Here is a 13,248-nt window from a genome sequence, read left to right as displayed (position 1 = left end):
GGCTGGTGGCTTTGGTTTTTATGACCTTCAGCTTGAACCCCAATATCTGCCTCTTGATTTTTATTATTCATATTACAGTAGATATACAAAAGAAGACTTCATTGGAGAAAACTGGTTTTCCTCTTGTCAGAGGGTATCAATTGCAGGTAGCTTTTCTTTTCTTTCATTCTTTCTTCTTTGGTATGGGAGGTCCTTCTGTCTGTGTGTTGCTTTTTTTAGTTAATGAATAAAGAAACTGCTCTGGACCTATAGCAGGGCAGAACTTAGGTAAGCAGGGAAGATGGAACTGAATGCTGGGAGGAAGAAGGCAGAGTCAGAGGGACGCCATGGAGCCGCTGCCAGAGTAAGACATGCCGAAACTTTGCCCATAAACCACTGCCACATGGCGATACACAGATTAATGGAGGTGGGGTAAATTAAGATGTAAGAATTAGCCAATAAGAAACTAGAGCTGCTGGGTAGTGGGGGCGCACTCCTTTAATCCCAGCACTCAGGAGGCACAGGCAGGTGGATCTCTGTGAGTTCGGGTATATGTGGAAGCCAGAGAACAATTCTAGGAGCCCAAAGGATCTCTCACTAGCCTGGAGTTCACCAACTAGGCCAGGCTGTGAGCCTCAAATAATCCACCTGCTTTTACTTTCTCTGCACTGGTATTGTAAAAATCTCCCAGATTTTAACAAGGGGTTTTGGGGATCAAATTCAAGTCTTTATATTTGTAAGGCAAGCAAGCACTTTACTGGCTGCTGCCCTTATAGCCCTCAAACTATAAAGTTTGAACTTTAACAGTCTTAAAAAATGATGATGATGATGATGATGATGATGATGATGATGATGATGGCGTTGATGACGGAGAAAGAACAGACGATGCACGGCGCGCCATGGTGTGTGTGGAGAGCACAGAGCAACTCTGAGGAGTCCGTCTTCTTCCCTTCTACCATGAGGCTTAGGGATTGAACGCCAGGTCCCCAGGGTGTGTGGCAGGTGCTTTTACCAGGTGAGCAGTCTCACCACCACCGCCACCCCAACCTCCTATCACTAAGTCCAAATATGTAGCCATGTATGACCAGGACCTCACTACGTAGGCCGGACTGAACTCAGAGATCTGTCTGTCTCAAGTCACTCACTATGTAGCCAAGAATAGGTAGGAATTTCCTGATCTTCCTGCCTCCACCTCCTTGATGCTGGGATTACAGGCATGAATCGCTGCTTTGGCTCCCTGCGGTGCCGGGGACGGAACCCCGGGGCTTTGCACACGCTAGGCAAGCAGCATTACCATCTGGGCTACGGCTTCAGCCCCTAGGCATAATCTCTTAGCTCATCTAAAATCGATGTCTGAGAAAGGCATAACATACATCCGATGCACTCTGTTCCTCTATGAGCACCTAACTCATTGCCCTTTGTTAAAATAAATAGCCCCTTCTGGGGCGGGGAGAGTTCAGAGTTTAAGAACATACACTATGTCCGGCTGTGGTGGCACAAGCCTTTAATCCCAGCACTCGGGAGGCAGAGGCAGGCGGATCTCTGTGAGTTCGGGGCCAGCCTGGTCTACAAGAGCTAGTTCCAGGACAGCGAGGGCTGTTGCACCGAGAAACCCTGTCTTGCAAAACCAGAAGAAAAACAAAACAAAACAAAACAACAACAACAAAAAACCATACACATACATTGTTCTGTGTTCAGTTCCCAGCCCCCACATGGTGCCTCCCAACTGCCTGCAGGTCCGGTTCTAGGCCACCTGCCGCTCTCTTCTGGTCTCTGCAGATACCTGAACACATGGGATACATATCAGCTCATGTGAAAATGAACTTGAAATGTATGCCCTGACAATGCTGAAGCAGGCACGGGCAGCCTGTATATGGCGGTTCTTGTCCATGTTGGGTTTCATGGTCTAAGCTGATGAGAATGACTGACTAGACCTCATTACAGATGGTTGTGAGCCACCACATGGTTGCTGGGATTTTTTTTTTTTTTTGGTTTTTCGAGACAGGGTTTCTCTGTGGCTTTGGAGTCTGTCGTGGAACTAGCTCTGTAGATCAGGCTGGTCTCGAACTCACAGAGATCCGCCTGCCTCTGCCTCCCGAGTGCTGGGATTAAAGGCGTGCGCCACCATCGCCCGGCCGGTTGCTGGGAATTGAACTCAAGACTTTTGGAAGAGCAGGCAGCGTTCTTAACCGCTGAGCCATCTCTCCAGCCAACTACCAACTCATGCAGGCGCACACAACATACAATATACATATAAAAAACACACAAAGCCCCCTTCTTTTTGGAATTAAGAGCCCTCGTGTGTGTAGACCTGTTTCTAGGGCTTCAGAAATTTGAAAGTTAATTGAGTTTGCAAGCAAAAAAAAAAAATGTGAAGACCACATGGCTAGACAATTCTTGGGTCTTTGGTCATTTAACTCCCCTGGGCCCCCGTGAGGTGGGAGATCAAATGGGAAGACACAGTAAAGCTCTCACAGTAAAGGGCTGGTATCTCAGCGGCGATAGGCTAGAGGAGTGGGAGGACCTCCCGTAACACCTCCCCCTTTTGTTTAAATAAGAGAGTTCTAAACCTACTATGAAATTATATACAATAAGTACAAATATCCTATTCTAACTAGCTTAGGTCTTGTATAATAAATAACTTGGCCAAGTCATGAGAGAAAAGTAACTACATCTATATAGTCTTCAACCCCATCGAAGATCTGAGAAGGGAAATAATGTTACCTGGTTAATTAGGAAGTTCAGTAAAACAACTTCCAAAACATGCAACAAATCACAGAGACAACTAGCTACCTAGGCAATCACCCAAAGTCACATTAGCAGCGTTGAAGCAACCAACTTTGGCTAAGGCCTAACATAACTGACACACCATTTTCAAAGGCAAGCAACTTTTCAAAACTATCTTACCCTGTCTTGGCAGGATAAGACAGCCCTGTTTTATCCATTGATGCATGCTCTGTATCTTTGTCAGTGGTTGAGGTATGGGCATTTCTTTGCCCCAAGGCCAGTTCTGCCAAAAGGAAAGGCTCCAGGTGGAGTGTCTTTGGTGCTCAACATTCTCTCGGGAATAGAGTGGTGTTGCCAGGAGCAATTGTGTCTCACTACCACAAAACTCTGAGTTAGATTAAAGGCCATTTTCTACAGCTCTTTGAAGAAGTTGAAGACTATCTATCTATACTGAGTATAATCTCTATATATCTAAAGAACCTGATTAGTCTAATTATAAATGACAAACTTAGATGACTATTAGTCTATATAATTCTCAATATCTATCTAACTTAAAGATTAAGACAATAAACAACTGTGAAACAAATGAGGACAATGACCTCCAAATATAAACAATGTACAAATATACATTGCAGTAGGTAAATATATATCAATACACAAACATTATATAAGTATCTTAATCAGAGGTAGAAATGTACACAGCAATATGGTAAATATATACAATACAATATATGTCAATACATAAAAATGTTTTAAACAAGGTAGAAACATGCATGCATCCAATAGTCAATATAATTTAACTTTGTATCAATATACAAGAATCTATAACAATATATTTGTCTAAAAACAGTAACTCACAATTACAAATCTATTATCCCATCATCCCTCTTTTTTTTTTCAAAATGATCCCTGAGCTTATAAAATTCCTCCCCCAACCCTCAATCGTATACTAATTATAATCAACCCCTAAATGATGTCCCTAAACCCAAGGGCAAACTTTACTGGGAGAGGGGACGTCGTCCTCTAGAATTACTTCCAGCTGTCATGGGGGCGACGTTCTTTCTGGGGGATCCTGTGAAAGTAAAATGATGGTTAAATTTCAAGATCAATGTCTTTTAAAATTGCCAATAGTCTCTGAGTATTTTGTGCAGGTCTGGCCAAAATGTTGTATAAGATGTGCACCATTTCAGCTAACCAAGTTGGAACTGTCTTGTGCAGCTGGTACCCAAAGCAGGTCTTGTTGTAGCGCTATCAGTATCATGACGTCATATCAACCAGGTGGAGTTGTTGTTATGGGGCCCCATCTTCTTCCTGGAAACTTCAAATGTCACTTCAGGAAAAACTCATTGTTCATTATAAGAAACTTAGGGACCCAGGGACCCAGGGACGCAGGAAAATTGATCACATACTTGGTAACAAAGCAAACTTCCACAGATATAAAAAAAAAAGTTTAGTAACTACCTGTGTCTTATCTAATCACCATGGAATAAAGTTAGAATATAACAACAATTCAACCCCCAGAAAACCTACAAACTCATGGAAACTAAACAGGTAACTACTGAACCACCCCTGGGTCAGGGAAGAAATAAAGAAAGAAATTAAAGTCTTCCTTAAATTCAATGAAAATAAAGATACAAAATACCCAATCTTATAGGACACTATGAAAGCAGTACTAATAAAAAAGTTCATAGCGCTAAATTCACAAATTAAAAAAAGACGGAGAAAACTCACATTAGAAACTTAACAGCACAGGTAAAAGCTCTAAAGAAGAAGAGGAAGAAGAAGAAGAAGAAGAAGAAGAAGAAGAAGAAGAAGAAGAAGAAGAAGAAGAAGAAGAAGAAGAAGAAGAAGAAGCTGACTCACCAAGGAGGAGAAGAAGACTGGAAAAATCAAGTTGAGGGTTGAAATCAACAAAATAGAAACAAGGAAAACAATCCAAAGAATCAATGAAGGAAACAGGGCTAGTTCTTTGAGTAAAATCAACAAAATTGACAAACCCCTATCCAAACTAGTTAAAAGGAAGAGAGAGAACACACAAAATAACAAGATCAGAAATGAAAACGGAGCCATAACAACAGACACTGAGGAAATTCAGAGAATCATTGGGTCTTGTTAAAAAGCTTATGTGTGACAAAGTTGGAAAATGTAAAAGAGATGGACTTGTTTTTAGATAAAATCCAAATACCCAAATTAAATCAAGACCAGGTGAGCAGCACACAATGCCTGTCTGCACTCTATGTGCTACCATACAGTTTGTGAGCTACGAGCAAGGGGCTAGAGGTTAAAATACACAAACACACAGACAGAGAGACAGAGACATGGACCTCTAGTCACTGGTAAGAAGCCCTTTAAACAACAGCACCCTGGAGGCTTAGCACCCAACAGTCAATTGGGCCAACAGGTGAAAACCTTATCCTCTGATCCTCAAGGCCAAGGCAACCTCTTTTGGCTAGAGAAAGAAGAGCTGGAGAGATAGCTCAGTGGTTAAGAGCATTGGCTGCCCTTCCAAAGGTAACAAGTTCGATTCCTGGCAACGACATAATGCCTCACAACAATCTGCAATGAGGTCCTGTGCCCTATACTGACAACAGAAGGGAAAGGCAGGAGAGATAGCTCAGTGGTTAAGAGCATTGCTTGCTGAGTTCAATAAGGTGGGACCCAGGGACCCCCAGGGACCCCCAGGGACCCCCAGGGACCCCCAGGGACCCCCAGGGACCCAGGGACCCAGGGACTCTCTCACTCAAGAAGCCTCAGCCGCGGTAGTAATAGTTTTTTTTTTCCTTTTGTTGCTATATTTCAAGTGCCACGGAGTACATGGAAACAACACCCACTTGGGGCAGGAAATGCCAGGGAAAAAAACCAGGGGACGTGACATCTGGGTGGGTCATGAGTGACGGTGGAATCTGTCATCTCTTTTTATGACTGCAATCTGCTGTCTACGGCGAATTTCCCACCCGGGTTTCATCTACACTATGTCTTATCTGATTTAGAAGGGCCCAGAGGGACCGTCCCTTGCCCCATCCCCCGCCACAACCCTTGCTTCAGACGACCTAGAGCTGGTGCTGGTTCGGTGTCTGTCGGACTCAGGTGTTCTTCATGAAGGCCAGGGCTGGGCCTTTAAATCTTCTATAACTGCAGTACCACAGGATTCCTGAGTTTCACCCACACACGGCTCCCTCCCGGAGCCCCAGCTGGCTGCCAACACCCACACCAGCAAACTCACCCCCAGCACCGCCACCCTTGGCTATGTTGAAATTTACACCCCCACCCCCCAGGTCTAGCTTTACTCTGGAAGAGGAGCACAGGGTCTTGGGCGGTGCAGACGCCTGATAAGCATCTGGAGAATCACCAGTGAGTAAGGACAGCAGATCAGGATCCAGGAGCTTCTGTGTAGCAAGACCAGGGAGGGCGGGAGGCTGTTGCCAGTGTTCTCTGTGCTTCGGAATCATGGAGGCACTCCGCAGTGTTCAGATTCCTGCCCCCTTCACCATCTGGGAGATGAAAATGGTGTTCAAAGAGCACCTATAGAAACTCCCTGGGACATTCTGTTCTCAAACCTCAGCGGGTTTGGAAATGACAGCATTACTAAACAACTGGATCCTTTTTTTTTTCTTTTGGTTTTTTGAGACAGGGTTTCTCTGTGGCTTTGGAGTCTGTCGTGGAACTAGCTCTGTAGACCAGGCTGGTCTCGAACTCACAGAGATCTGCCTGCCTCTGCCTCCCGAGTGCTGGGATTAAAGGCGTGCGCCACCATCGCCCGGCCTGGACCCATTCTTCATGAAAAGTATCAGATTGAGCCAGGTGTGGGAGCCCATGCCTTTAATGCCAGCACTTGGGAGGATGAAGCAGGAGGATGGCAGAGTTTGAGGCAATCCAGGGTTACATGTTAAAACCTTTTCTTAAAAAAAAAGGAGGGGTGAGCACACTGCAAATATGTGCACATATACCTCACATTCACGTGTACAAAAAAAGAGAGAAAGAAAAGATAGGGTTTCTCTGTGTAACAATTCTGGTCATTCTAGAACTCACTCTATAGACCAGGCTTCACTTGAACCCACAGAGATTTGCCTGCCTCTGCCTCCTGAGTGCTGGGAATAAGGTTGTGTGCCACAGCTGCCTGGCTAAAAAAAAAAAAGAAAATTATTAATGACATTTAGCACAGGAAAATTGAATGTGTGTATATATATATATGGAGGAGTTGCTTGTATTTTTTTTCTTTTTGTCTTTCCACAGCACTTAAAATTTAGCCTCAGGAATGACTACTTTTATACTTTACAAGCATAGGTTGTAGCTGGGTCAGCAGAGTGTGTATCTAGTGTACATGGGTTCCACCACCAGAACCACACAAACCAGGCATGGCGGCAAACCCTGTGACCCCACCCTGCTAGAGGTGGGGGGCAGAAGGATCAGACGTTAAAGGTATTTCTTGGTTGCAAAGTGAGTTTGAGGCCATCCAGAGCTACACAAGAATTTGTCTAAAACAACACACACACACACACACACACACACACACACACACACACACACACACCCCTATAGCTTCTGGATCCTGCGAAATGTTTTCTTTCCAGCAGGGGGCAGAAGTGATCCTCAAATATCCCTGACTAAGTGCTAAGCATGGGTCAGTGTCCACAGGTTTCCAGCTCCAGGCTCAAAGATTGTCCTTGGATCACCAGATCACAAAGGAAGCCAAAGAAGCCAAAGACAACAACTGCACAGAGCTTTAGATGCTTTAGGAGTTGTTGAATAAAACATTTTCCTTATGGCTCTTTTATTGATTCCAAATACCTTTATTGTCCCTGAAGCTCAGTTTTCTCTTTTTTCTTGTTTTCTTGAGACAGGGTTTCTCAGTATATCCCTGACTATCTTGGAACTCTTTTTGTAGACCATGCTGTCCTGGCACTAACTTGACCTTGAACTCAGAGATCCGCCTGCATCTGCCTCCCGAATGCTGGGATTAAAGGGGTGCACCACTACTGCCTGGCTTTTTATTATTTCGTTTCTGGTTTTTAAAGCTCAGTTTTCTCATTTGATGAATTCTACAGATTTGCTGAAACCACTTTTCAAATCTCTCTTTCCATCTGTTTAAAAACACCACCACCACCAACAAGCCTGGCAGCGGTGGTGGTGCACGCCTTTAATCCCAGCACTTGGGAGGTAGAGACCAGAGAATCTCTGTGAGTTCGAGGCCAGCCAGAGCTGTTACACAGAGAAACTCTTGTCTCAAAACCCCAACTTCTCCAACCCCCCCACAAAAAAAGCCCACAAAACTTTAAGCAGTTGTGGTGGTATGCACCTCTAATCCCAGCACTTGGGAGGCAGAGGCAGGCAGATTGAGCGCGAGGCTAGTCTGGTCTACAAAACGAGTTTTAGAACAGCCAGGGATACACAGAAATTATGTCTCAAAAAACTCTAAATAAATAAATAAATAAAACTAGCTGGGCATAGTAACACATGCCTTCCAGCGCTCGGAAGGCAAAAGCAGGCAGTTTTCTATGAGTCTGAGGCCAGTCTGGTTTACGCCATAAGTTCCAGGCCAGCCAGTGCAACGTAGTGATAATCTGCCTTAAGAAACAATAAACTCGGAGGCTGGAGAGATAGCTCAGTGGTTAAGAGCACTGGCTGCTCTTCCAGAGCACCCACGTCCAATCCCCAGCACCCACATGGCAGCTCACAGCTGTCAGTAACTCTAGTTCCAGGGGCTCTGACACCCCCATGCAGATATACATGCAGACAAAACATCAATGCTCATAAAATAAAAATAAATTATAAAACATAGACTTTACAAATCAAAATCAGCATTAAGAAGAAACAAGCCCCAGTCCTCTCTGAAATTAATTGGCTTATTCAATTATCTGCTTGACAGCCCTCAGCTGATCAGGATGAACCATTACCAGTTTATCTTGAGTGTGGATCAAAGAATATCATTTTTCTTTTGATGGGGGGATTGGCATTTACTCAAAACACTGATGGAGAAAAAGCACTCTCTTCCACTCTATAAATGCTTAGCGTGTGTGCAAAGGTCATAGGTTTGGGTTCAGAAGTCACACACAGGCTTCCCAAAAGATCTTGACTGTGGGCTGGCCAAATTACACAGCAAGCAGTTGTAGAAAAATAAACACAAGTTAAAATTTAACCACAACTATCTGTCCTTGCTGTTCTGGCCCCCTGTGGGAGGAGCTGCAAGGGCAAGAGAGAGCTCTGGTCACTCTAGCAAGAACCTGAGCTTTCTGTGACATCAGAGGACACTTTCTATAGAAGCATTTCACTATGTGTTACACATCTTTGCATATATGCAATGTTTGAACTTTTCCAGCTTTTTTCATGCTTCAACAACAATGCTGTTTTTACAGATTGCTAAAAAAAATCATAAAACTATTCTCTCTCTCTCTCTCTCTCTCTCTCTCTCTCTCTCTCTCTCTCTGTGTGTGTGTGTGTGTGTGTGTGTGTGTGATGGTACTAAGAATAGAAAATTCAGGTCTATTCCATGCTAGGCAAGGGCTCTGTTACTAAGCTACAGCCCCAGTTCTTTTTGAACTTTCTATATTTTTGAGATGAGCCATCACTAAGTTGCCCAGGCTGGCCTCAGCCTAACGAGTGCCAGGGTTAAAGGTGTAAACCACCACACGCAGCTCCATAATTATAATTTGATTCTACTGGATGTCTCTAGGAAAGAGTGATGCTGCAAAGGAACCCCAACTTCCAGGGTCAGACAGGAACTGGGGCCAGATCTCAAGGAAGGAGATCTAAGAATCCAGAACAGTTCTCGGGGTTAGATAATCAAGTCAGGCCTAAGAATCACCTACATTTGTTCCACCATTGCCAGGGTCTGCTCTTTGAGCTTTTCATGCTGATCTGAAATGAACTTCATTATACGCTGTACTCTTTAAGAAAGAGAGAGAAAGAAAGATTTATTTTTACTTATGTGTATATGAGTGTGCTTGCATAACTGTGTGTGCATCTTTCCAGCTCTAGTGTACTGCCTTGTTTTGTCCCTCCCTCCCTCCCTCCCTCCCTCCCTCCCTCCCTCCCTCCCTCCCTCCCTCCCCCCTCCCCCCACCTCTCTCTCTCTCTCTCTCTCTCTCTCTCTCCCTCTCTCTCTTGTCTTTGCTTCTGTTTGAGAGCTCCTGCATTTATGCACACGCGTTGGAGAAACAGCCCGTGTCAGTCTCCCCCCCTCCCCCTTCCACCTTACTGGAAACAAAATCTCGTTTTGTTTTTGTCTTTGTACTTTGTACCAGCTGGCCTTCAAGTCCAAGCTGGTGGGGATTCTCCTGTCTACACCTACACATTGCTGTGGGAGTCCTGCGAGTTCAAAGGGGGCACTTCTGCACCCTTCTTTCCCTGGGTTCACCCGCAAGCAGTTTTATCCATTGAGCCAGTTCCTTAGCTCTGAACTGAAGCTGTCATAAAGCTTTAGTGCATGAGGGGCCACACGTGACGGTTCAGCAGCCATTTCCTTCCCCTGCCAGTTTGTTTGTTTTCTCCCAAACACCGACTAGCCTCCTTTATCCTCTGTCAAGGGCACCGCTTAGAAGTACTCCAGTGTTGGGCACCCTTTGGTTGGGTCTTGGCATGAAGGCCCGTGAATTCTTTCATCTGAAACCCTCTTCGGTCCGCCAGCCATGCACAAGTCAACAGTCCGTCTCCATTCTAAAACCTGCTGCGAACTCGCCTCCCCCAGCAGCCTTCCCTGACAACTTTTAACTTGTTGCTCTGTGTCCTGTGTTATGGACGCAAAGGGGTAGGGCGGATATAAGCCGGAAGGATCCTTCAGACAGCGTTGAGCGTGTGTTCATCGTGGTTCTTTCCATTTGGGGCAGTATGGCTTGATGAAGGAAGCAGGGACTCTTGGAATCTGTGTGAAGTGCACACCCGGGAGTCCTTTAATTCGTTCTGTTGTCCCCGGTCACCCAGGGAAATGATTTTTCCTTCTTGTGGGCTCCAGTTTTCCTCCTCCCCTTCTCCAGGTAGCTGTCTTTTCTTCTCCCTAAGAGTGGAAGAACAGGTTTCTTTTACCTTCCCAAAGCACCATAAAGTCCAAACCATCACCCCATTGTGTCCTCATCTGTCAGTGAGAGATAATTATAGTCTTTTCCTCCTTGCTTTCTTGTAGGAATGAAATGAGATCGGGCACGTTTCCAGACGTGGCACCTGGTAGGTTGCTTTAGACTGGGCTGCTTAAAACCCACCCCAACGCCTTTGTAGTTGGCTCCTTGGACTGCAGAGCCCAGCTTTCTCAGAACTCTCGAAGCTATGCTTTTATTTGTGTTTCTGTTCCCCTTGTGGAGGGAGAAGGAGGCAGGGAAGCACCTGTTTTGTTGGTGCCGAGGGAGGCAGAGGCAATGGTATTCTGGGATCAGGAGCTGTGGCTCAAGCTTGGCAGTTCTGAAGCTCCTGGTTGGTGGCAAACACTATCACTTGCTTGTCGGCCAGTTCTACAGGGTTTTGGAAGTCATTCTCTGGTATTTAGCCTGGAGTGTGTTTCTTCAACTTTCCATAATAAATTAGCAAGAAAAAAATATTTGTCAACTGTAACTGAGAAAAACAACAACAACAACAACAACAACAAATCTATCATTGTTTTAAAACTTTGCTGAGGGCAACTGAGATGGCTCGGGGGTAAAGGCAACTGCCACCAAGCTTGATGACCTGACTTGAATTTGATCCCTAAGACCCATTGAGCAGTAGGAGAGAACCAACTCTTGAGAGCTGTCTTCTGACCTCCACACCCATGCCACATACATATGCAAAATAAGAAAGTAGGGCTGGAGAGATGGCTCAGTGGTTAAGAGCTTTGATTATTCTTCTAGAGGACCTGAGTTCAATTTCCAGCAACCACATGGTGGCTCACAACCATCTGTAATGAGATCTGGTGCCGTCTTCTGGCCTGCAGGCATACATGGAGGCAGAGCACTATCTACATAATAAATAAATATTTTTAAAAAAGAAAGTGAATAGCTATTATTTATTTATTTATTTAATATTTATTTATTATGTATACAATATTCTGTCTGTGTGTATGCCTGCAGGCCAGAAGAGGGCACCAGACCCCATTACAGATGGTTGTGAGCCACCATGTGGTTGCTGGAAATTGAACTCAGGATCTTTGGAAGAGCAAGCAATGCTCTTAACCTCTGAGCCATCTCTCCAGCCCGAATAGCTATTTTTTAAAGCTTCATTGAAGGCTTGGTGATACAGGGCATAATCATATTTCAGGGAAGAAAAAAACTTTTTCTCTTTCTTTCTTTCTTTCTTTCTTTCTTTCTTTCTTTCTTTCATATATGTCCCCGGTGCATACGGTGCTTTCAGAAGGGGGTGTCAGATGCCCTGGAACAGGAGTTACAGATAGTGGCCAGTCCCCATGTGGGCTCTGGGAGCTCAGCCCAGGTCCTGTGGGAGAGCAGTCAGGGTTCTTCGCAGCCGGGCCATCTCTCTGACCTCTTAATGGCGGGGTTTTAACACTATACTGTTAAGTCCTAGCGAATGAAAGAAAAAAGTAAAAGGAAGTGTAAGGTATTGAGATCGAGAAGGGAGAAACCGAACTGTCTGTGTTGGCAGATGCCATAATTACTTAGGTGCAGCATTCGAGAGGGCTGAAAAAGATCTGCCCCAAGAAGTAAGCAATTACAGCAAGATCGTAGGAGGGAGATTTTGTGTTCCTGGGTAGGAAGACTTAAACTGGGAATGGCAGCTCAGGGACAGCATCTGTTCAGCATGCCAGAACCCTGGGCTCAATCCTAGAAAAAAAAAATAAAGACTTATTGTAGATTCTGCCCAATGTGTTCAAAAGAACACCAATCAGAAGTTGTTTGGATGATATTGACAAACTGATTCTAACTCTTTTTTTTTATGATTTATTTTATTTTTGAGATAGGGTGTCGTGTAGCTTAGGTTGTCCTTAAATGCCTTATGCAGCCAAGGCTAGCCTTGATCTTCCTGCGTCCACCTCCCAAGTGTGTACCACTATGCCTGGCTTGATTCCAAAACTGATTTAGGAAAGACAAATGATCCAGAATAACGAACAAACTATTAAAGGAGGAGAACATGCTGGAAGGCTGACATCATCCAACTTTAAGACATACTATAAAATTACAGTAATCAAGGTGGTAAGGTATAGTGTAAGAATAGTCAGCCAACTAATGGGATAGAGACACCAGAAATAGAAACATATCAATATAGTCAAATAATCTTTGATGAAGCAATAAAGACAATATAATGTAAGAAAGGCAGCATTTTCAGCAAACAGTATGCAGCACATCCAAAATCCACGTGCAACAGAATGAGTTTACACACAGAGCTTAAACAAAATTATCTCAAAATGAGTCACAGATTTGCAGGTAAAATGTAAAATTATAGGATCTTAAATAATAGCCTATGGGAAAATCTAGATGACATTTGCAATGTTACCTTAGATAAAACACTAAAGGCAAATTTTATTTAATGCCCACATTCCCCCAAAATGGATTGTGGATGTTTGTCTTTGTTTAGAGTTTTGGTTACAAGTTGTTAAGGATAATGGTCAGGAAAAAAGCCAAGCAA

This window comes from Microtus pennsylvanicus, chromosome 6 (genome assembly GCF_037038515.1).
Source record: "Microtus pennsylvanicus isolate mMicPen1 chromosome 6, mMicPen1.hap1, whole genome shotgun sequence".
In the NCBI taxonomy this organism is placed as follows: Eukaryota; Metazoa; Chordata; class Mammalia; order Rodentia; family Cricetidae; genus Microtus; species Microtus pennsylvanicus.
Note: the sequence above shows the minus strand (reverse complement) of the source record.